At 43.5% G+C, this 22,778-nt stretch overlaps 1 protein-coding gene across 3 annotated transcripts in view; it reads right to left on the reverse strand.

Moving 5' to 3' along the window:
- The window catches only part of PEAK1 (pseudopodium enriched atypical kinase 1), a 108,736-nt gene that overhangs the window by 57,000 nt on the left and 28,958 nt on the right, over positions 1 to 22,778 (reverse strand). For 2 of the 3 annotated variants that reach the window (XM_053988231.1, XM_053988229.1), the window contains exons 2-3: positions 16,103 to 16,239; positions 2,887 to 3,057 (exon numbers count right to left, since the gene is read on the reverse strand). The gene's annotated coding sequence lies outside the window, so the exon portion shown is untranslated. The remainder of the gene's footprint in view (positions 1 to 2,886; positions 3,058 to 16,102; positions 16,240 to 22,778) is intronic. The other variant, XM_053988230.1, reaches the window with a different exon arrangement.

Genomic DNA, 22,778 nt, shown 5'->3' on the forward strand with positions numbered 1-22,778 from the left:
AAGCAACAAAGGCTGGTGCTGTTCCTGGAAAGGACTGGCTTCTGCAGGAGTCAGTGGGCAGTCTCCTTTCATGCACACAGGCTCGTGCTCTGTACAGCGAGGGAACCTCTGCAAACATGCTCCTGGTGCAGCCTTCCCAATGGAGAGCATCCCACAGAATGTGTGTGGGTCCTGTGTGTGGGACAGGAGCCTGACAGGGGCCTCAGGAGAATCCTCTGTGTGGCAGCAGAGCCGGGCAGGCTGAGGTGTGTGTGCTGCCCACAGCCTCCCATTGTTCCTGGGAAGGTGGTGACTTCCTTTTCATTGAATCTTTCCCCTTGCTTTGCTCTTCCTTCCTGATGATAAATGCAGTTTTTATTTTTCCAACCAATTCAACATTACTTTTAGAAATTTTATCAGTCATTCAGATTTCAGTCAGTGAGTCAAGCGGAAAAAATGCGTTCTCAAGCTGAGAGAAAACCCTCCCATTTAAAATCCCCGAGCCAAGAGCACCTCCCAGGCAACATCCTCCAGCTGCTCTCAGAGACAGAAGGAGTATGTGCACTCCATCACTTCCCACCTGGGCCAGTCCAGAGCATCTCCAGCAGGAAGGAGATCTGATTGCCCAGAGCAGCAATCCCTGGCTCTTCCCAGGCCTCATCCCACCCAGCTCTTTCCTCAACTACAAAAACCTCTTCGTGTTCAGCTGATTACCATCTTCCTGTGCCAGCAGAGGAATCTATCCCATAGCATTGTTCTCCCTGTTTCTGGGCCTCTGATTGTCACTTTTATCTGCTAAATAATAGTAATTTGAATGCAGAAACAATGATGGGAACCTGTTTGCTCAGCTGAAGTCCTCGTCCCCAGCAGATTTACAGTTAGTGCTGTTTTGTCAGAAGCTGAATGCATGAAGAAGTTGCTCTGCCAGGCAGAGATGTACAAGGGAACAGACAAAACATCACCTTCCAGTTTCCTAGGAATGTTTCCTCTAATGATGGTGGTTGGAACCTGTTTATATCCTCTCCTGACCACCTGCATACAGACAAGCCAAGGTGGTATTTTCCTCAGTAAGAATGGGCAAGAGTTTGTGACTAGGACTGCTTTGTAACTTGTGCTGCTCATATTTCTGGCTCCAAAGTGCCCTACAGAAACCAAACATCCTACTGAAGTGCTCCAGCTCCAAAACTTTTGCAAAACAGACATGAGAGCTGGAACTGTCTTTTTCTTGTTCTCATTAGACACATGAGTGAATTAGATCTGAGGATCTGTGCACACCTTCAAAGAGAAAGGACTGCAGGGCTACAGGGAACAACAGAGACAAGGCATTAACGAGAGCACAGTAAATCTGAAAACTTGAAAGAAGAAAAACATTTTTCTTTTAAGTTCTTTCTGAGCTTCATTTGTCACCACTGCAGACAGATGGAATCTGCAAGCCCTCCCTTCCTGCCAGAGCAGCAGAAGACACTGACACAGTATAGAAACAACTCTGGCAACAAACCAGGCAACTCCTAAAGAGGGGAACTCAGTGAGGGAGGAACCTGGCAGCCTCCTGAGCACCTGATGCACTGGCTGAGCTCTAAGCTCTTGGTTGGGAGGCTCCTAAGTGCTGGTCTGACTGTGCTCTCACAAGAGACACAGGAGCTCAGTGTGGATTTCAGACAGAATTGCTACATTAATGCTGACCATTTTCTGAAATCTCACCCTTAACCTCACAGAAATTAGGACAGAATTCTTCTGGGGCACTGACTGTTCTCCCAGTGAAGTTCTAACACAGACTATGATACAGGGGTGGAGTGAATACCTCACCTGGACTGGTAAATAAGAACAGATATATATGTGAGGTTCAGAAATGCAGGTCTCATTTTCCTACCATCAGTCACAGAGAACTACTGTCAGATCTGTTCACTCTCCCTCTAAAAAAAAAGAGGGTAGAATAAGAAAGAAACATTTCAAACAAAACCGCGGCACACAACGGATTTCCTTTGTTTTATTCATGACAAATGAAAGGAATGTGGTGAGATGTCAATTTTGATACATGCAGTTACATCACAGTTTTCAAACTAAGGCAGATTCTATTGAGCTGGGGTTTAGCGAGGCTTTGAGGAGAGCACAAGCACCTCCTTTCACTCTCTTGTCTCAAAAGACAAGGAAACATCATCTTGGTGTGGTATTAAGGATGTGGTAATTCCCCTCTACCCTTTTAAAAGCTTCTGTTTTTAGTGGCCAGCTCTACGTTGTTACAAAGGCACAGAGCCCAAAAGGGGACAGCAAGACAGTGCTGGGGGGGCTTTCTGCTCCCAATTTAACCTGAAAAAGTAGCACAGTTTTGTATTCCTGACTAGTAAACTGACCTTAGGAAGACAGGCATAGAAGTATTCAGATGTTTAATACCCAGCTATGAATGGCAGAGAAAAAGATAAGCAAAAGAAGAAGAGTAAAGAAAGGAAGAAAATGGAAAAAGATTTTTGAGGAAATATTGAATGTCAGCAGAGAAAAGCAAACTTCCTGGGGTGCCATGTAAGCACGTCTTTCCACAGGTTTCAGGAGTCACACCAAGTACTTAAAATATAACAAAAAACAGGGACAGAGCTACTTCTACAACCTGTTCCAAACTGCAGTTTGCTGGGCATTGGGTAGGAAGGCAGTAAGTAATGGACAAAAATCTTCTTGCTTTTCAAAGATGAAGACATGGGATGAACCCACAGGAAGAAATTTCAACTACTGAATAAAGCACCAGATACCAAAATTCCAACTTTTTGCTAATGAATGAAGTTCACAAAATCACATGTTTGGCTCTTGTAAGATTTCTCTATTTAAACTCTGGTAGTAGTAAAACAATATCATCCACAATCTAAATTATCCTACAGTACTGTACTGGAAACCAGAAGATGACAAAAAACAAGTTACCACTTAAGTCTGAGGCACTGAATCCACTCCCATGTCAACGGCTGGCTTGGCAAAACCTCCTGCAGCCACTGGTAATAGATCCTGCTGAAAATTTCAAAACTTCCAACTTGTCCAGACAAATTTGCTTCACCCCCTTCTCTTCATGACTGCTGGTCAAGGCAGGAACATTTTCTGTGAAAGACAGACAAGAAGACTATTTCAAACAAATTTCAAATCTGATTTATTGTAAATTTTCCTTCAGGAGTGACCTCCTGATATCTTAAATACTGCAAAAGCTGTGTAAAAAGACAGTTGAATTCTTTTCAGAATTCTGGCTGCATAGCTGGCACCCCAGACTTTTGTCCTTAACATTCCCATTGCTTTCCCATTCCCCAGGAGCACAGTGCTGGAGACTTCCTTTAACTTTATCTGCCCAAGAGCCATGTTACAGCTCTGCAATGAAGATAGGAGGCACAGGCTGAGGAACAGCCTGTGGAACCTACTGGAAGAATGAAGGACTTTTCCTGGGAAAAGGAGCAGAACTCTTTGGAGTTATTCAAGGAGACAGCACTGTCCAGTTCTCCCGGGGTTTTGTTGGTGGGGTTGGTTTTTTCCCCTCCTCTGGTATTCTGCTTCTTGTGACTTCAAGTGTGAACGCGTTTGTGGGTGACAAAGTTGGCAGCAAGAAAGCAAACACAAATTATTTGTGTAACAGAAGCCACAAATAACAAGGAGCAAAGCACTTCAACTTCTGTGCAACCCGGTGAGGGCACAGACTGAGCAGGACAACCAGAGTGCCTTGACAACGATTATCACCACAAAAGGACATTTTAGGACATTTGAAAGTAAGATTCTGAAAAGCTCTGTAGACTAGTAGCAACAAGTGAGATGAATAAGAATTATCCTAAGAGAAAACACACATGATGTGTTTGAAAATGGACTTAATGAGAAGGTGAACACCCTTGCATTGAAGGCAGGTAGGGGAATAGCCACTAAATCAGACTTAAACTTGTGCCTCATTGTCTAAATAAGAGATATTAGAGATGAGTCAAAAGCTTACTCTGGATGGAGAAGATTGAATCTTCTCCTAACCCGAGTGTTACCAACCAATTTGCTTTTGCAGATGGGATTGGCCAGAAATAGGATGCAGGAGAAGAAAAGGAATGAGAACTGAGCCCTGCAAAGCATCCAGAAGGAATGTTAAGGGAACACCACAATCCTTCGTAGTTCTGAGAACCTCACACAGCAGCAAAGTTTTTCTTTGCATCTTACCAAGTTCTTTGAAATAGAGAAAAGAGCCTTGAAGAAAAGAGAAATCAGCCAACACTTCGTGGCATGGAATGGCTGTACTGGAAGATTATTTAAAGTCTCAGCATAAAGAGATGTTGTTTGTGTAAAATTTTAGCCCCTTCCAAAATGTCTTTTTTGCTGGCTAGAAGAACAAGAGACTGGGAACTTTGTGGATTGAGGCAGGATGCTGCAGTTCAAGCAGCTGGCTGGGGGAGGAAGAGGGATGGATTTCTCCTCCTTTAGTGCCCACCAGCCTGCAAAACCTGTTCCCAAATTGTGGGCACCTTTGGGCACGTCTCTATAGGGAACACCAAACCAGGAAACATTGCCAGAGCTGTAGCTATACAATAAAATATCAACAGTTACACGCATTTTGAAATTTTAGCTGCATGCAGGTGTTTGTATTTCTGTCCAAAAATTCTGCAGGCTTTACCCAGCACTATGAAGGGCTTGCCTTGCCATTTGCCTTCACTTGTGAAGCTGCACTCCAACAGCTCTGGCACAGCTGGAGATGGCAGAGACTCACTGCCACAGCTGGATATAAATCTGGTATTCCTGTGGCTTGTGAGGATCACTGAGGTGTTTTATAGGTGCCACAGAAAACATTTTATCTCCAACATCAGCATAGTGCACATTAAATGGTAGCTAAGGCAACAGGTGGCACAGAGATCACAGATACAGTTGTCATTGTACTCACAAACAGCACAGGGACTTGAAAAACACAATCTACCACTCAAAAAGAAATGACTGAAGCCACTCCATATTCACTTCTGTGCCAGTGCCTGGTACTACAGATTAATTTCAAACATTTAAAGTTAATTAATGAAGATGATGTGCAATCCTTTTCAGCCGCTGCTCCAAAGAGGCAATTCACACGGATGGAGTGAATGCTGCTGCAGATGAGTCCCTCCTTCCCCATTTCCCTTGGCTTTCCCTGGAGGCTGGGGCAGGAGAGGCCCCATGTGAAGAGCTGTTCTCGCAGCACAAAGGGCAGGAATGCTCAAGAAATGAATCACAGACCATTCCTGCAAACATCTCACAGACCCTTCCTGCAAGCATGTCACAGACCCTTACTGCAAACATCTCACAGACCATTCCTGCAAACATCTCACAGACCCTTCCTGCAAACATCTCACAGACCATTCCTGCAAACATCTCACAGACCCTTCCTGCAAGCATGTCACAGACCCTTACTGCAAACATCTCACAGACCATTCCTGCAAACATCTCACAGACCCTTCCTGCAAACATCTCACAGACCCTTCCTGCAAACATCTCACAGACCCTTCCTGCAAACATCTCACAGACCCTTCCTGCAAGCATCTCACAGACCATTCCTGCAAACATCTCACAGACCATTCCTGCAAACATCTCACAGACCATTCCTGCAAACATCTCACAGACTGTTCCTGCAAGCATCTCACAGACCATTCCTGCAAACATCTCACAGACCATTCCTGCAAACATCTCACAGACTGTTCCTGCAAGCATCTCACAGACCCTTCCTGCAAGCATCTCACAGACCATTCCTGCAAACATCTCACAGACCTTTCCTGCAAACATCTCACAGACCCTTCCTGCAAACATCTCACAGACCCTTCCTCCAAGCCTCCCTGCTCTCAGCAGCTGCCAGGCTGGAGCAGCTCCCGGCCTGTCAGGCTGAGTGACAGCCAGGGGTAAAGGGGCACCTCCTCACAAGATTAGGAACAGGAAGGCTGTTTCAAACTCCTCCATCTGAATTATGATTGCTGACTGTGTAAGGAGGCAAAAATGGAAGCAAACCCACAAGGAAACAAAGCTTCATTTGGGAAAGGTTTTTCCTATTCATGATGATTGCAAGTGAATTTTTCCTCAGCTGTGAACCACTGGTGATGCTTTAGTGTTCAATACATGGCCTAATTTTATCATAGAAAAACTCATCCTGGCCTTCAGCTGGCTGTCAGATTTGCCAAGCTGGTAGGATTCTGGCAACACTTGTGCTGTTGAATATCTCAGCATGTTGTATCTTGGACACAAACCCCTGCAAAAATACCTAACTATAAATATTTATGTTCATTATCCTTTTTGCCTGATACAGTAAAGAGAGGGGAAGCAGATTCTTTCCAAATGGACTGAATCACAGCAGCATGACAGCAGCACAGGGTCAGTACCCACGAGCAAAGCGTTCCATTAAAGCACAGGATGCCCTCGGTGGAATCCCGCAGCCCCTGCGCACCGGGAGCACGGCAGCTCTGCCCAGGAGGCTGCAGGGATCACCTGGCACAGCAAACTCTGCCCCCAGGAACTCCCAGGCCCTGGGCAGCGTGGGGGACATTGCTGGGGGTCGGTGCTGAGCTCCTGAGGCCACTCAGCTGGTGGCATTTCGAGGTGGCATTACACAGCCACTGACCAGGAGAGATGTGCTCTGCTTTCAGAGCAGTAACTTCTTCACTTCCAAACTGTCTCCCTGGGCACAGAAGTGCTGCACACAGAATATATCCACTCTTGGAGGAGACAGGGAAAGGGAATGCATCAGTACAGGGAATGTGCAGCCCTTGACAGATATGTTTGTAATACAAATTCATAGAGGTACACAAGAGACACCAAAAAAGTTTAAAAGTCAGAACTTTTGATACTTTAAAAAATATTAAATACATGATGACTGCTTAAAATAGAACTGATTCATGGGGAGAAAGGAAGTACTTAACGACTTGCTCATGCTGAAGGACTCTTAAATCAAACAAGTATCTGTTACTCATGCGTTTGAAGGATTTGCTACTCCCAAAACTACTGATTTGAGAAGCTTTTGACACAGCAAGATGAAGACACATCCCCAAGGGCTCCTGTGTGAACTGAAAGCCTGTGTGCTCTCAAACACTCTTCCTTTCATTGAAGAAGGGAAAGATTAGCAAGAGGAAGAAAAAAAAAAGCCTTAATTGTTTTGGCTTTGGAAATGAGATGTCAATAAGATTTCCTGGCCCGAAGAACCACCAAAGAACCCCAAATTATCATGTCAAGCAGTAGTGATCGAATTTGAGATCATCAGAGGCTATCCAGGCCCTCAGCTGCATCTCTCCTACTGCAATTTTATTCATTAATTGTTGGCCTAATATTACAGACCCAATACCATTTAATAAGAGAAGAAAATTAGTAGAACAGACAGAAATTACAACTAGTCACCCTCCATCCTTATGAATGAATCATGTAGTACAAACTTCAAACACAGGGTTTTCTCAAGGCTTGGCCAAAATGCAATTTTGGCTATGGGACAGAGGCAGGAACAATGAAGCAACAGAAGCCTCTGCTCCATTTTTACTGCTCTGTGCTCCAACAAGCACAATTTCTTCTCTCAACAGCTACTGAAAACCTAGACTTTTACTGGTATTTCATGTTCCTAAAAGCATAACCTTCACTATGAATAGCTGAATGGGGCTTTCCAGAGGAGGGCTCTTGGCACAGCCACACCAGCTCAGGTAGCAGCATGGACACAGGGAGAAGGAAAAGCTGGCAGCACCGTGGCAACAGGAAAAACTGAGAGCAACAATAAACTGCCCCCAATGCCAAAGCCTCAAATGACTGTTTATGCAACTTTCTTTCACAAACTAACCCCAAAACTTGCACTGGGATTGCAATTTGCATTTCAACCCACTCTCCCCCTGCCCCCGTTTGCTGTTTGCCCAGTTTTATTAGAACCATCTGCAAGATCCTCCCCTTCCAGTTTCTTGTGTCGGTTCATCTGGCAGCTGCACTTTCTCATCTATTCAAAAAAATCTTTGTTTCAAAGTTGTTGAGACAGAAGGCCTTTGACAGGCTAAAAATTATCTTGAAAATCAACACAGAAACCACATCATATGCTATTCTTTACAGATTGAAGGGGAAGAATGGAAGCTGGAATATATATATATATATATTTTTTTTAATGGGAAGATAAATGGGGGTTTTGGGATCAAGAAAAATTTTACCAACTCGATTTATGTGACAAAAGCCACAATTTACTGAAGTACTGCAAGTTGCCACTGTGGAAGAGTTTCAGGCTCACCATTATTACTGACAGAAACAAGAGAAATGCAGAGAAGTATCTCCTTACAGCAGCTCTTGGCAAAAGATAAGCGAGGGGAGTGCAAAGGGAAGGAGGAATGTTGGTGAAGTAAGTAATAGGGTTTGAATCCTTTTCTTTAAACAGGATACAAGTGTTACAAGTTTTTGAATAGCACATGCTTTGCAATCCCCTTCACTGGCTGCTTGGGTTCCCATCTTTCTCTGTAAGCCTCCTAGAGATCCTTGCTCCCTTCTGTGGACAGATATCCCTGCTGTCACCAAGCTGCCCATCCTGATGGGGCAGCTCCTGCTGCAGCACAGGGCAGGGCACTGCTGGGAAATGGCAAAATCCTGGGCTTTTCATTGGTTTGGATATTTTTCTTCTCCACATTGTTTCTGCAGAAGCATTCACCTCGTCGCAGAAGAATGGCACAGCCTTCACTTTTGGGGATTAACAGAGAATTCTCTTCCAGATTTCTCCAAATCTTCTCATAAAGCACTTTTAATAAAGAAAATTCACATCAAGCACGAACACAAAACACTTGAGGAACACCACTCCTACTTTCCCATTTAGATTAATATGAACATTTTCTTTCTTTCTTATGTTGCTGCTGTTTAAAAGGTAACAAATAACTACAGACAATATTCACCTGCCACCAAATAATGCCTGCACACGTGTACATTTGAGGAATCTGTGACATGAACTGAACTATTTCCAGTCTCCCCAGGGTCCGAGCAATGCTGGAAATAACTTCCTCCACGTTTGCACAAGAACTGCCTTTAACTCTCAGTCACATCCAAGCCCTGCTGGCATCTCCCGTGACCTTTCTGATTCTTTTCTCCAACCTCCGGCCCACGTCTTTCCTAAGCAAATTCCTAATTCCTTGTTTACCTAAACAAGCCCATTTAAAGTTTCTCAAGCACTCTGACAAGACTTCTACAGCTTGTACGCTGGGATTTGCCATTTTCTTCCCACACTTTCCTTTCAATCCTAACAGAACATTTTTGGGTTTAAATAACAGTATTAAGCAGGATTTCAAAATTGCCATGAACAAATTGGCTTATCTTCTCCCTTGAACTTTATCAGAAAACACAAACAATTTAAATGCTTTTTAACTGCACAGGCTCTAGGAAAAAAGATGCAAATGTGATAATTTGAGTTGACAGATCATGCAAGGCAGACTTTAAAAGTATTTTCAGAAATACTGGAAACAACATTATCATAATCTAACTTTATAAATTTTATATGCAAATAAAAAATTAAAAACACAGACCTGAAAATATTTAACGAAATCCATATATTTCAATGACTAGTATAAAAAAAAGTAGATCTGCTCTTGAAAAAGTATCCTGGGAATCTCTTAGGAGAATCAATGGAATAACCACAGAGTTTGTGCTTCTGTGATCAGCTAGCAGGAGAGATTTTTATTGAAACACTTAACATGGCTTTTGTTAGCATAGACTTCACTCCAGTGGCTTATTAGAAATTTTGGTAAAAAGTAGACATCTTGTGAAAGCAAGAAAGCTGAACAAAACCAAAGTCTGAGACAACAAGCCTGAAATTTCTCTTTTCCCCTCCTTCCAATGTATTGCAAAAAAAATACCATCTTGATGAATAATCTCTTCCAAATCCTCTTTTCCAGTCACTTTTGATCTTTAGAGAATATATACACTTATGTAAGCCAGAAACAACCACAAAAGCAATTTCAAACCCCCATCTCAATGCATACCCCTGTTTCAAGGTATCATGAATATATTAAGCTGAAATTGCAAACAAAGGAAGGGTTGGGACTATAAAAAAAAATTACACCCTGCTGTTAACCCATTTTTCTTGCTCTTGAATACGTGATGTCGATTCCCTGGTTTCCATTCGACAAATAAAGCTGTGAAATGGCAGTGGATTTTCTGCTCCAAGTCCAGGCCCACATCCAAACAATTCTAACATTAAAACTGTGGCTGCCAGCCTCAAGTATTCCCTCCCACAGGAAGAACCACTCCCGGACGTAGCACAGAGGTTATCAGAAAATCTTACTGAATTGGGGTTAGAGGAGAAAGTGGCAGATTGAACATGTGCCTGGCATTCTCCTCGTGGAATCTGCTCCTACAGAATGAAGTTCCTGAGAGCAGAGGCTGCTGTGAGCCTGCTGAGCAGCTTCGTGCCATGGACAAGGGCAAAGCCGGAGTCCCCAGCATCAGAGGGACTGCAGAACTCTGCACAGCTGCCACAGGAGCCCCAGGATAAACGAATGGCACCCCCCCTTCCTGGCACAGCACCTGCCAAAGGGCAGGGGTTGGTTAGTGCAGCCTCTGCACCCCTGGAACTTCGAGGGACCCGCTGCCATGAGGCTGCACCTCTGTGCTGGGAATGCTCCTTCTTTCCTGGGCTAAGGCAGAGCATCCGGCTCTTGATCCTCAATTTTGAGGACTCTCAGTTAGGAGCACTGCTCTCCGTGGCTCTGTCAGAACAATCCTGCCATGCCCCTGGCTTGTCAAACACCGCCCCTCCCAAAACACAAGTATTCAGGCCGGGAAGCCAGCTCAGCATGAACCCAAACCCTCGCTGGAGCCCAGAGCCAGCGTGCCCCGGCAGAGAGGGCTTGTGGCCGCAGGCAGAGCGGGAACAGCATCTCAGACAAAGCTGGAACATTCCAGATGTGTGGCACCGAGCTCTTCCCACAGCTACAGCCAGACAAAGAACACTCACTCCGGCAGGAAGCCGGAGAGAAATGCTTTAGCTGAATTCTTCTCATCGCTCAAGTCAGAAATGCAATCTTTACTTAAATGTTAAGCCATATACATGGGCCATTAGTCAAAGTTCCTGTTCTTTCTTAATAGCTTTACCAGGTTTGACATTTTGTAACGCTATTATTTTAAGTCTGGTCTGGACTAGAATTCAAATATTAGGAAAATGATTTTCAAAAGACTATGCTAAAATATCTTCCCCATATTGCTATCATTTGTCAAAGTTTTGCTTAAAAGCAGGTATTAAGATAAATGAAATGGATCAAAAATGGAATCCTTCCAGGAACATAAATGATGGTTAAATTAAGCTTGTGACAAGAGCCAATCCACACATTTTGACTTCTCAGTGAAGTACCATTTGACCTTGCAATGAGAAAGGCACTCATATACTATGTAAATCTAAAGGAAGAAAATACATCCAAAAGTGAACTGAATTGGTTGAAAGAGACAGAAGGCAAAAAAAGGCAACAAGTGGTGAAGGTGAGAGAGAACGTCAGAAATCGAAGAGCAGCTCAGTGACAGGGCCAGAACCGTAGGGTCAGTCAGCAGAATAAGCAGAGTTTGAAGACAGGTCAGAACCTCAGTGAGCTGAATACAAAACCTGAGTGAACACTGACAAATTTAACAGAACCAGGACTATTTGCTGAAAAGCCTCCTTAAGGCTAACAGCACTGGGGTGACAGCAGTGCTCCCTGCAAAGGCCTGAGGGCATGGGAAGGAGGCTCTGTGATTCCTTCCTGGGCTATTTCTCTCTCCCTCAAGTACTTAGGGCATTTTCCCTTGTTCTGACTACAGTATAAAAATACTGATGGAAAACAACTACACTTGTAATAAGGAACTTCAAGTAGCACTTAATATTTCTGAAGAATTAAGATACAGAGTATGCATTTAAATAGCACAAAATGCAGCAAGTGTTCAGTGGCTCCAGATTTTTCCCCCAGTTACCTGAAATTCTCTTGCCTGAGCTGCATACATTGCTGCACACATACTGCACTGCTCACCACCAACCATTCACCCACTGCACCATGGTGTAAGATTGAATGCACCAGGCAAACCACATCGTAACCCAAAGCGCTGCCATCTTTCAAACACTGAAGAAAAGCAGGATCATTTCTTAACACTCTCTCTTGCTAGAGACAGGTTGGGCATTAGTGGTTTTGGCAGCTGTAGAAAACAGCTGCAGCTGGAAACAATTGGTGCTGAGCAATCGGAAACAGGCAAGGACAGAGGACAATACACGGCAAGTATTGCTCCCGTTCTGGCTTGTCATTAGACACATAGAGCCTGCTGCAGCCTCACTTCTCCAAGAACATTTGCTTAAAAAAAAAAAAACAAACTGAAATTTAATATCAAGAGCAGTGTAAGAGTTATGCACTTGCATTGATAAGTGTTGTTATGGAAAAGGAGACTCTGAGAAGCTTTAATTCTAAACTCACTTGCCACAGAAAAGTGGTTGTTTGAATCCTGCAGCTAAAGAAAAATCAGTCAAAATCAAAAGAGGGTAGTAAAGGGCTATCAGAAGAGTAATGCAGCAAATGGTGACACTTGAGAACATTCACAGCTCACAAACAGTTCACTGGGAATACACAGAAAGAAAAAACAGGTATCAGCAGTAAGGGGTGAATTTTGGATCACGAGTAGGAACTGCTGGTGAACAGGAACCATTTGCCAGGTTGGTGCAGACCACAGGGCCAAATAAACATGGTTCAGTGTTAAAGCAACTGCCCAGGGTGAAGTGACCTCAGTGAGTGTTACACTTCAATAACACAGTTACCAAAGCTACAGAGGAATCTCTTAAATGCTCCTCTGGAAAATGAATTTATATGTTAGTTCAGAATAAAATTCCAAGTTGGAAAGGCTGAAGCAGCAAGTTACTTTTTCAAACATTTGACTCCTAAACACAAATTTAAGGACAGAGGAATCGACTGCCATGGAAAAGCAGGAGTGCTCCATCTGTGTAGGATGAATTATGGACTAGAAGGGAGGATGCAATTCAGCTGCTGACATTTGAAACAACAGAGGTAACAAACTGCAGATTTAGCAAAGCTGCTAAATATCAAAGATGTTGAGAAGAAGATCAGAAGGATCATAAATACCCCAAGGAGAGCCCCAGAGAGGACAAAAGTGGTTATGGGATGCCAGCAGCTGAGTCCAGCGTGTCCATTAGGCTGCTCCTGGCAGCAGCCCAGGCACCAACAGCTCCACCTTCCCCAAACTCACTCCCACCTCCATCAGCAGCTTGGAGACTTCTGTGAAAGAACTGGGGTCCCTGTACTTCATATTCTTGCATGGAATTTTCCTTCATAAATTCATCCAATTACCTTTTGAACCCATTTACAATCCCATATCCACAACATCCTGTGGAAGGACATTCCACAGCTTCTCAGCTTTGTGCGTTTGTTTTGAGCTGCCAGGTTCTTGTCAGAAAACAAAGAAGAAAACAGATAAGAAACTCGGTTCCTTTATCACCTCTACTTATTTTTCCTATGCCACAATGATTTGTGATTTCTTGTACAGGCCCCCCGAGCCTGCCTTGCAGTGGAAGTGTCCTGTTGTGTGTACTCGTGCTGAGTGGATGCTGCTCCATACCTCCAGCTCCCCACCCTGCATTCCTCTTCTGCATTCTTTTCAAGTGAGGCTGTGTGTCATATTCAGAAGCTTTTGAAAAGAAGATGAAAGAATTCTACAACAGTGAGAACAAATAGGCGTGTTTGAAGGTAGAGAAAATTTATTTAGGGAAAAAACATAGGAAATGAAAGAAATTTCACTGTGATTCTACATGTTTGCAAGCAGAACCGTTCAAGCATTATTAAAAGATATGAAATAGGGAACAAACTGTAAGATTTGTAGTAGAAATCAGCTTATTTTTCTGTGCCTTCATGCTTTATGGAGCTGAAATAATTTCAGTCTGCGCTGTTTCCCCTTCAAATGAGCATTTCATCACAGTTTGTAACTTCCTAGCTCATCTAGAAAGGGGCACCAGTGCTAGAGGCAGAACTAATGAGCCTCTGTATTCTAATTGTATGAATGTACTGAAAGAATAGAAATAAAGGCAGTGAAACAGGTTGCAAAGAACTGGACAGTGGGTACTGGTAAAGGAGGCTGAAAAAAAATTATTGGTCATCAAAACATTTTTAATGTTGTAGGAGTAATACCTGGAACTCAGCTTTTCCAGTATTAAAAGCCAACTGGGATTTTTATCGCTCACTTCCAAAAGTACAAAATATTCCTGAAACACTGGAGCAGCATTGTGATCTAGCACCCAGGTCAGGCTCCCCTCAGGTCCCACTGAAGCACTCTGGAGCTGCTGCTACAGGTAAAGTTCCTTTTCTCACCTTGTCACCACCACCTGGCTGCAGGTGGACGCTGGGCACAGCAGGAAACAGCTCCTGGCAGCATTTCTGTACTAAAGGAGTACTCAGTGAAGCCCAGCTGAGGTCAGGTAAGGTCACTGCAAGCACAGTCCCCCTTGGGGAAAACATCTTGGGTTAAAAGCTGCTGCAAACCACACCCATGGCAGGCCCTGCTCCTCTCTGGATCTGCTCCGAAGGTTTGGTCAGTCCAGACATGGACATTGTTTATTTGCTGCCACTAAAAGCATTCTATTAACATTTTTGAGGAACACCTCACTTGTAATCTCTGGTATGCATCTCGAATACCCAAAACTATATTATTAAAAAAAAAAAAAAAAAAAAGAAAAAAGCAAAAGGAAAAATCCCACAGGAGGCACACATGAAACAGTCCATGCTACTGCATCCCTGGGCAGCAGAATCTCACACATAAATTCTACAGTATATTTTTTCAGATCACAAATGTGCTCATAAATGTTGTGAGTTGTATTTAAAATGTTGGCTTCCATTATTTAACAAAAAATCCCAGCAGGCGTCATTCATGAGAATATTTAAATTTTTGTAGTCTGCCACAGCAATCTTAATTTTTTTGTTGTTAAGTTGCACCAAGTGTATTTTAAATTTTCCCAAGAGTAAGACAGAGGAAAGGAAAAAACAATATTCCAGTACTACTCTGTATATAAATAAGAGCTTTCCCACTTAGAAATTCACTTCAGAACTGAATTTTGGCAAGTGTAAAATGTTTGCCTTCTTTGTAAAATCCTTCTAATTTGGCAGATGGTTTGAAGAAAAAAAACCAACTATGTTTATATTTTCAGTATATTAAGTGTTCATAAAGTTTATTATTTACTAAATACATTTCAGGACGTTGGGTACTAGGGAAGGGGTATTTGCCCTTGATCATAGCAGGTCAAGACTGGAAGAAACAAGAGGTTGGAAGAAACAAGAGGTTTTCCACATATGACTGTACTTGAAAACAGGCACATAAACAGGAGAAAACCCACTGATATCTGCATATCACGAAACACTTCTGATATTTAAAAACTTTTCAGCATATATGACTTCATAAACTTGATGCTGCTATGAAGAGCTACAGGCAGTGGAAATAAAATGAGTGCTGTGCTGGTTTGCAGTGGGAATTCTTCCCAACTCCCTGCTGCCCACTCTGCATAAACCCATCAAAGTCTGATGCTCTGCCATGATTTCCCCACTGTAATCTGCTGCCTATTATTCTCTCAAACCCCATCTGCAGGTCATTTTTCTATCAAATGAGCTGGTTAAAATTCCTTCTCCCTTTTTATTTAAACCTAGGGGAATTTCAAATAGTCCAGCACTAACTGACAGGAATTTATTTTAACCATTATTTAAAATACCAGCAGCTTTGCAGTGCTACAGTTTAACAACTCTGATGGGTTTCATGCAGTCTCCCTTCACTTTATCTCATCTGACACAGGCATGAGCATCCTGGGAGCCCAAGTATGGCTCAGAGAGTCTTTGCCATTGCCTTTATTCTCTTTTAGGCTCAGACCTCTTTCCACACAGAATGTGGAGCATTACACAAACTTTCTATGGACAGAAAAGCATGTACTAGTGTGAAATAGCTATATAACAAGTAAAAATATTTAGAAATGTACACTAAGGTCAATCCTCTTTCCCTTCATAATTTAAGAAATTTTGAGGTGATTTTCCTTATATAAGGGAAGCAAACTGATTATTCCCTGATCTTTGAGGAAGGTGATTTGTAAGAGTTAAAATTCTGCGTATGAATTTTGAACTGAAGTTTTTTTTCTCTACCAGATACCACTGTGAATGAAAGTATCACACTTGTCAGCACTTACCTCCATGCCAGAGGGTTGAGAGGGAGCATGACCTGGATGGGATTGCTTCCTAAAGCATATTTAAATATTTAAAGTGATCTAACATGGTCCCGTGCAGACTGGCTGCTTCCACGCAGGCTGCCACACACACTCAAACTCTGCAGCCAGGAAAGAAAGAAGCTGTTCAGTAAGAAGCTGTAGAGAAATGTATTTTTGCAGACTGCAGCTTGAGAACCTCTTGTAGGAAGCCAACAGAATAGAAGACAATGGAAAACTGTTGGCTGTGATGGGGCTTGAAAAGAATGAAGTTTAACATAGCTTATTTTTTCTTGTATGTGAGATGGAAGAGAGGCAGGTGAGAACAGCATGATGGCCAATGCTCTCACAACATGCTTCCCTAAAAAACCACCTCTGGAGCACTGTGACAAAGCCACCTAACCAAAGCATCAGGAGTCTGTACTTCAGTGCTCATTGCAAATGCTTATTTCTGAGTTCCATAAGTTACACTTATACTACAGGTTCACAATTCACCATAAAAATCAATCACCAAAAACACCCAGTACAAGCATCAGGGCTCCTCCTCCTTTTTGCAAAATGCTCTTAAGCTGTGGGTCAGCAAGCTAAAGGGAAAGTAATTCTTCCTTTTTGAATTCTGAGCTATGCACAAGCTCTGAGCTATGCTCAGCTTGGCTTGGGTTTGGTTTCACTGAGCTGAGAGCTGACACACACAGAGCAGCGAAGGTGCGATGTGCACAGCGCTGGTGCCACGCTCCTTATCTGCACCACCTGTGGCACCGAGTGGAGTCACACAGGCTGTCCTGAGAGATGAAAGACAGGATTCAGCCCTTTCCCTGCCTCTGCTGTCAGCCATGCTGTCCTGCTTCCCGCTCCGTGCCCACCCGCTCCTCACACAGCAGGGAGCTCTGTGCCCTTGCCAGGCTCTGTTCATGAGCTGCGCAGGAAATCGGCCGCAGAGATCTGAGGTGGCAGCACCCCCGCAGCAGGGGAGGAAGGGGAAGGGCAGAGCGCTCGGGAACTGTCCCAGCAGCAGCAAGATCTGCGCTGGATCGTGGCCTTCCAGAGACTCTGAGGATGCTCTCCCCTCTGCTCTAACTGATCACTGTACAAGCCACACAATGGCACACACACACCAACATCTGCAGAGCTGCAAGCCTGGCTCCAGCCTAGAGAAAAACAAAGGGAACGCCAAGTGGAATACCTGATCCACGAGGAATCCTTGTCTTCCTCATTTTTCCTGACAGACCCAAAGCTGAGTCAGGGGAGCAATGTGCACATGGGCACAGAAACTTCTGGTGTGGGTCAGAGGGCTGGTCCTGGTCAGCAGGGGCTGCACAAAGGGCACGCGTGACCAACACCTGCACTTCAAGTACCAACTTCTAGTGCTCCTCAAAGAGGCTGAGACCTGCAAACCTGGCTCACAAAAGCTGCATCAGAAAAACCTCATTGCATGGAACTTCAGCAGTCAAGCAGTTTGCCTGAGCCTCATCAGCATCACTCCTATGAGTATGCTTTGATTTAATTTATCTTAGTAGGGACCTGACCTGGGCTAAATCAACACAGAGATCTGAAAAAAGAGATCCTGATGGGTGGTTGTTGTCTCTTTTGTTGTGTGTGTCCCATGTACACATCACTTATTTTTAGGCAAAACCTTAATTTTTAGGCTGTGGCTCCATTATAACTTTATCAGCAGGAGAACAAACTGACACAACTCCTACCTCTTCTCCCCCAGCTGTTTGTTCCCATGCCAGCCAAGCCACCCAAGACCAGATGGGTTTATGCTGGCAGTTGGTCTTTTTGGCAGGATTTTCCTTCCCCAGCTGAATCACTTCCCTGGCTGGGTTCACCAACATGTGCTGGCACAGCACAGGAGACAGCGCAGACAGGAAAGGAATGACCAGGAAAAAATGAAAGTCAAGCTTTACTGGGCTGCAGTGCCACCACAGATGCAATCCCAGCTTTAATTAGCTTTCTGTTCTACCTGAGATGAGCTACAGAAACATTAAGAGATGGGGAAGAGTGACATTAAACTAAAGATGAGGGAGGGATTCGGCAATGACGAACAGGGAGCAGATTTAGAGTAGCAACATTTAAATGGCTAAATCTTGAGATGACATCTTTTAATCATCCCACAAGTCACACAAATTCTAAGTTCTGTAGAAAATTTAAACGCACTTTACTTTGCCAATGCAAATATACTATTTGATATCAGTCTTAAGAACAGGGTCATACAAAGTTGCCCAAACAATTTACAACTCAATGCCCAAAACCATTTCTAGGCCTTGTAATTCCAAGTTTGGCCACATTATCCTCCCAAATGTACAGAAAGAAATATCTCTTTTGTCAATAATGCCATTATTGAATGGTATCATTCCAAAAACCCATGCAAAGAAATGGCAACTTGGTTAAATACCAGAGTTCAAGAAAATGCCTTAATTTACAATAAAAAGTGGCTTCGGAAGAAGATGGGGATGGGTGTGGAATTAAGTATTTTGTATTTTTGGAGACAATACAGTTTGGTGCTTGCAAGAACGTTCTGAGGGATGCCAAAGTGCTGGCTGAGTTCCAGCAGAGCTGAGCACCATCCTGGCAATTGCTCCAGGAGCAGGGAATGCCCATTGAGGCTGTTACACACCAGCAGCCCACAAAGGGAAGGTTTTCCCAATTTCCAGGGACTGCTACAGTCCCCCAGGAAGAGTGATGGGGACAGCCAGCTGCCTGGAAGTCAGGCTGTAAGGAAGCCTTTCTGATTCCTAAAATGCCCATTAGCTCAGCAGCCAAACATTTCCATAATTCCCTGCTTTTCAAAAAGGCTGTGGCCCACAGCCCACAGGTACAAGTTACTTAGGCTTAGGAAATGATCTAGCAATAAATCTAGGCAGAAATCCTTCATGGTCTCATTAAAGTTCAGCATTAAAGGGACCCCAATGAGACATTTGGACATCGTGGCAATCTGGCAGCTTTGCAGGACACGTTTGACTGCTGAGCTGTGCAATGATAAATACAGAGACAGACCAACCCGAATGCCCCACATCCATGAGGCACTTACAGCCACTTTGCCAACACATCAAACCAATAAACAGTGAATAAACAGGAGCATTTAGCACACCATCTAAGCTGTGCTGTCCAAAATGAGTGGCCAAACTTCTGATGACTAATCTGGTTCTTTTATTCCAGCAAACTGGAAGTACAATGGACATAGTGGCTGACTGGATGCTGGAAACTACAGCTCTTGTGTGAGCTAATCCTCTGGATCCCAGCAGTTCTAAGCAGACAGTGGGGGAAGGTCCCATGCTTATGACTCACGCCACCATTTTTCTCTCTCCTATTGTTTTGTAAATTCTCTGCTTAATCTAAAATCCATTTCAACTAGAGACTTCCAGGCTCACTGGAAATATAATATATTCCAAACAAGTGATGCTTCAAAAGGGTGTGGATCTACAACCCTTGAAATCAATCTAAATCTGGGCCGGCGCTGCCTTGCCCTGCCCTTGTCACTGGCCTCTGCCCCTTCCCGTGCATGATCCCACAGAGAGCAGATCCAGATGTGACCCAGCTGGAAACCAGGGCAGTGCCACCACGAGGAGCCAAGGGAGTGGGAGTGATGGAGGACGTGTCACAAGATAAAGTTGTGGCAATCCAGATTTAGACAAGCCTAAGTGGAGGTCTACCACTAAGAGTTATTAATCATCCTGAACGAGCCATGTCTTAAAGGAAATGGGCATCCTGAGCTTTGGGTTTCATTTTAAGGTATTGATTTATGTCCCTAAAACATTTTAAACCTGTCCATTAGCAGAAAAGTTATCCTACATATACTGGTAATATATTTTCTTAATGGGATACATAGCAATGAAGTTTTGTCTCAGTAGATCTTTAAGAGCAGATTCAAACTTCAAGGATTATGAGCTCAGGCAGGATAATGCCCGTTTCCCTGCCTCATGGCTGGCAGTAACACTTTGAAGCTGGTTTTGACAATAGGTAGGATACCACAGTAGCCACATTCAACTCTAGGAATCTTTTCTGCTTCATTGCTTTAGCTTTGTTTAACAGCCCATTTTTGAGTGGTAAAACACTAGTAGAAATGGCAATATATTTATGAAGACACGCTAAATAAAACTGTATTGCTTTTACAAGGAAAAGCAACAGATTATACCAAAGTTATAACAAAAATCCCATGCGTCTGTAAGAACAGCGAGGGAACTTCAAGACAGGATTCCACCTGCTTTCCAGGACAACTTTTTATACTGGGTACCCATGGCATGAGGCCAAATACACCTTCAGAAATAAATGTCAAATCTTTTAACATCAGCTTTCTATGCAAAGCATTTCTATTGGCCTACCACCCTTTTCCCGACAGGGAAATTCCCACTAAATCATCAATAATACATCCAGGCAGCCATCAGTCCACCTGCTAATGAGCAGTTCTAGCACACAGCACCTATCCAGAGAAATCAGGCCTGGAAGATGAGAGCATAGCCCTTAATAATTTACCAGACTCATTAACCTTATCCCGAAAGACAAACAAAAAGAATGTGGTATCTACTCAGATTTCCAGACCAAGCCAAGATACAGTGTTTCAGAGGCCATTAGGATGCATCAGTCAATAAATACTCTCCAAATGTTCTTCTGTGGAATAACCTGGCAGCCAAAGAACCATCCATCCCTAAAAGCCTGCATTATTAGAGACACAACGTTAGGAACCTTAAGAAACTTGCACTGCTGAAAATGAGATCAAAAAGGTTTGAAAATTATTCAATATGGCAAATGCTAGAAAATCTTTCAAATTTGCTGTTTTAAGTGGACAAAACCAGTCTAGTCTGGTTCTGCATAGAATAAATACCAGCCCTCTACAAATGTCAGGTGTGCCCAGGGACAGAACTCACATCCAACATCAAATATTCACTTTGGCAGCACAACACAGAACCAGGAGCGGAGGGAAAACACAGCTCAGGGTCTTGTCCTGCAGAGCCACTCAGTTCTGCACCTGGTCAAGCAGGGGATCCCTATTCCCACCAGACATTCCTTAAACAGGGATTGGGACGAGTATCTGGGAAGGAACCTTGATGATGCAGTTTGGATCTGCAGTTTATGACTGAAAACCACCAAAAACAACCCTAACACAAATTGCTTGGTTTTCGTGGTGTCTCCTGCTACAAATACACACCTGCTTCTATAAAACTGCTTTTCTCTCTTTACAAACACCCTGTAGCCACGAGGGTTTGCCTCCAGAGGGAAGCTCACCACTTACATCTCCTCCTGTATCAGATTCCACACTCAGTTACCATATTCCTGTGCCTGCTTTGAAGTCTTCCTACAGGAGATAATCTAAATGCTGGAGGAGCTGGCTGGAACACCCAGTCGTGCTCTGTGGGAAAGGAGGAGGTCCTGTGCTCTTCCCTGGCTCTGCTAAGCAGGTGTAGGAACAGGAGCTGGGCAGCTGTAGGCGCTCCACCTCATTTCTCACTCCATTTACACGGATCCTGTGGGTTTTTTTCCAGAGATTTTTTCCCAGACATTGTATCTGAGCTGCTGTACCTTCCCTTCCCTCTCCACACGCCCAGTGAACTCTCCCTTCCAGCTACAAAACCAACACGCAGAACTGCTACATGAGACAGGCTAAAACCACTTCAAACCCAGATGTGCTTCTTCCAGCCCATCCTATCCCATTCCTTCAAAAGCCAGGACACAGACGCCCATTTTACTGCCAGTCATTCCGAAATGGCAGCGATTAAGGAACATGCTATTCCCCTAATTACAATTTCCTTTTTACCAAATGTCCCTTTACTCACAGCAGCTTCTGTGGCAGGCAGTGAAGCACAGCCCTGTGCTGCCTTGCCAAAGCCAAGTGTGTCTGACTAAAGCTCTGCCTTTGCACACCAGCACCCACCCCTGAAGGCTCTTCCAGTGGGCCGTAGCACGGGGAGTGTTCCACTGTTTGATGACATTTTGGGACTACAAGGAGAAAAAACAGCACTTAAAATAGAACAGAAGGACCATGAATTAATATAAACAAGGAATGGGTAACTATATATTCCATAAATAGTGCTGATAGAAATTATCAAAAGAATAATGGTTATCTTCCTGTAAAAAGAGTTTTTACTGAGGTTTCATACTGCATATTCCTTTGAAACAGGACACAAGGATGAAGGAAAAGGTGGTATCTTTTCAAACTGTCTTTCACAATTAGAGTGTATCCTTAATGCTTAAACCTAATTAAACTAAGAACAACTTATTCAAGATTAGTAAAAAAATCCCTTAGATGAAAGGTGATCTGATAGGACAGAAGTATTATTTCAGTGCATGATCTGGGACCTGCTGAAGATTAAATATTAGCAGCATACGTTCATGGAAGAAAACTAAAAACATGGCATGTTAACAAATACAGTTTTTCCTTCTGGCTTTCATGAGGCTACATAAAGTTCATTACATAAAAAAACTTCAATTCTTCAAAATAAAAATTTGTATGTATCAACTTGTCAGACTAACACAACAATGTCTCAGCCTATAAATAGCACTCCCTGATGCACACAGTTGTGGCTAAATAAACATGATCCCTGTGTTTTAAAAGGAAAAGCTCCAGCTCTGGATGATCTGCAGGGTGACTGGGGCCAGTCTCCTGACAGAATTCCTGACTGCTCACTGGGGCAGCGCTCACCCTGCCACACCCCATGAGATGAGC

This window comes from Vidua macroura, chromosome 12 (assembly GCF_024509145.1).
Source record: "Vidua macroura isolate BioBank_ID:100142 chromosome 12, ASM2450914v1, whole genome shotgun sequence".
NCBI lineage: Eukaryota > Metazoa > Chordata > Aves > Passeriformes > Viduidae > Vidua > Vidua macroura.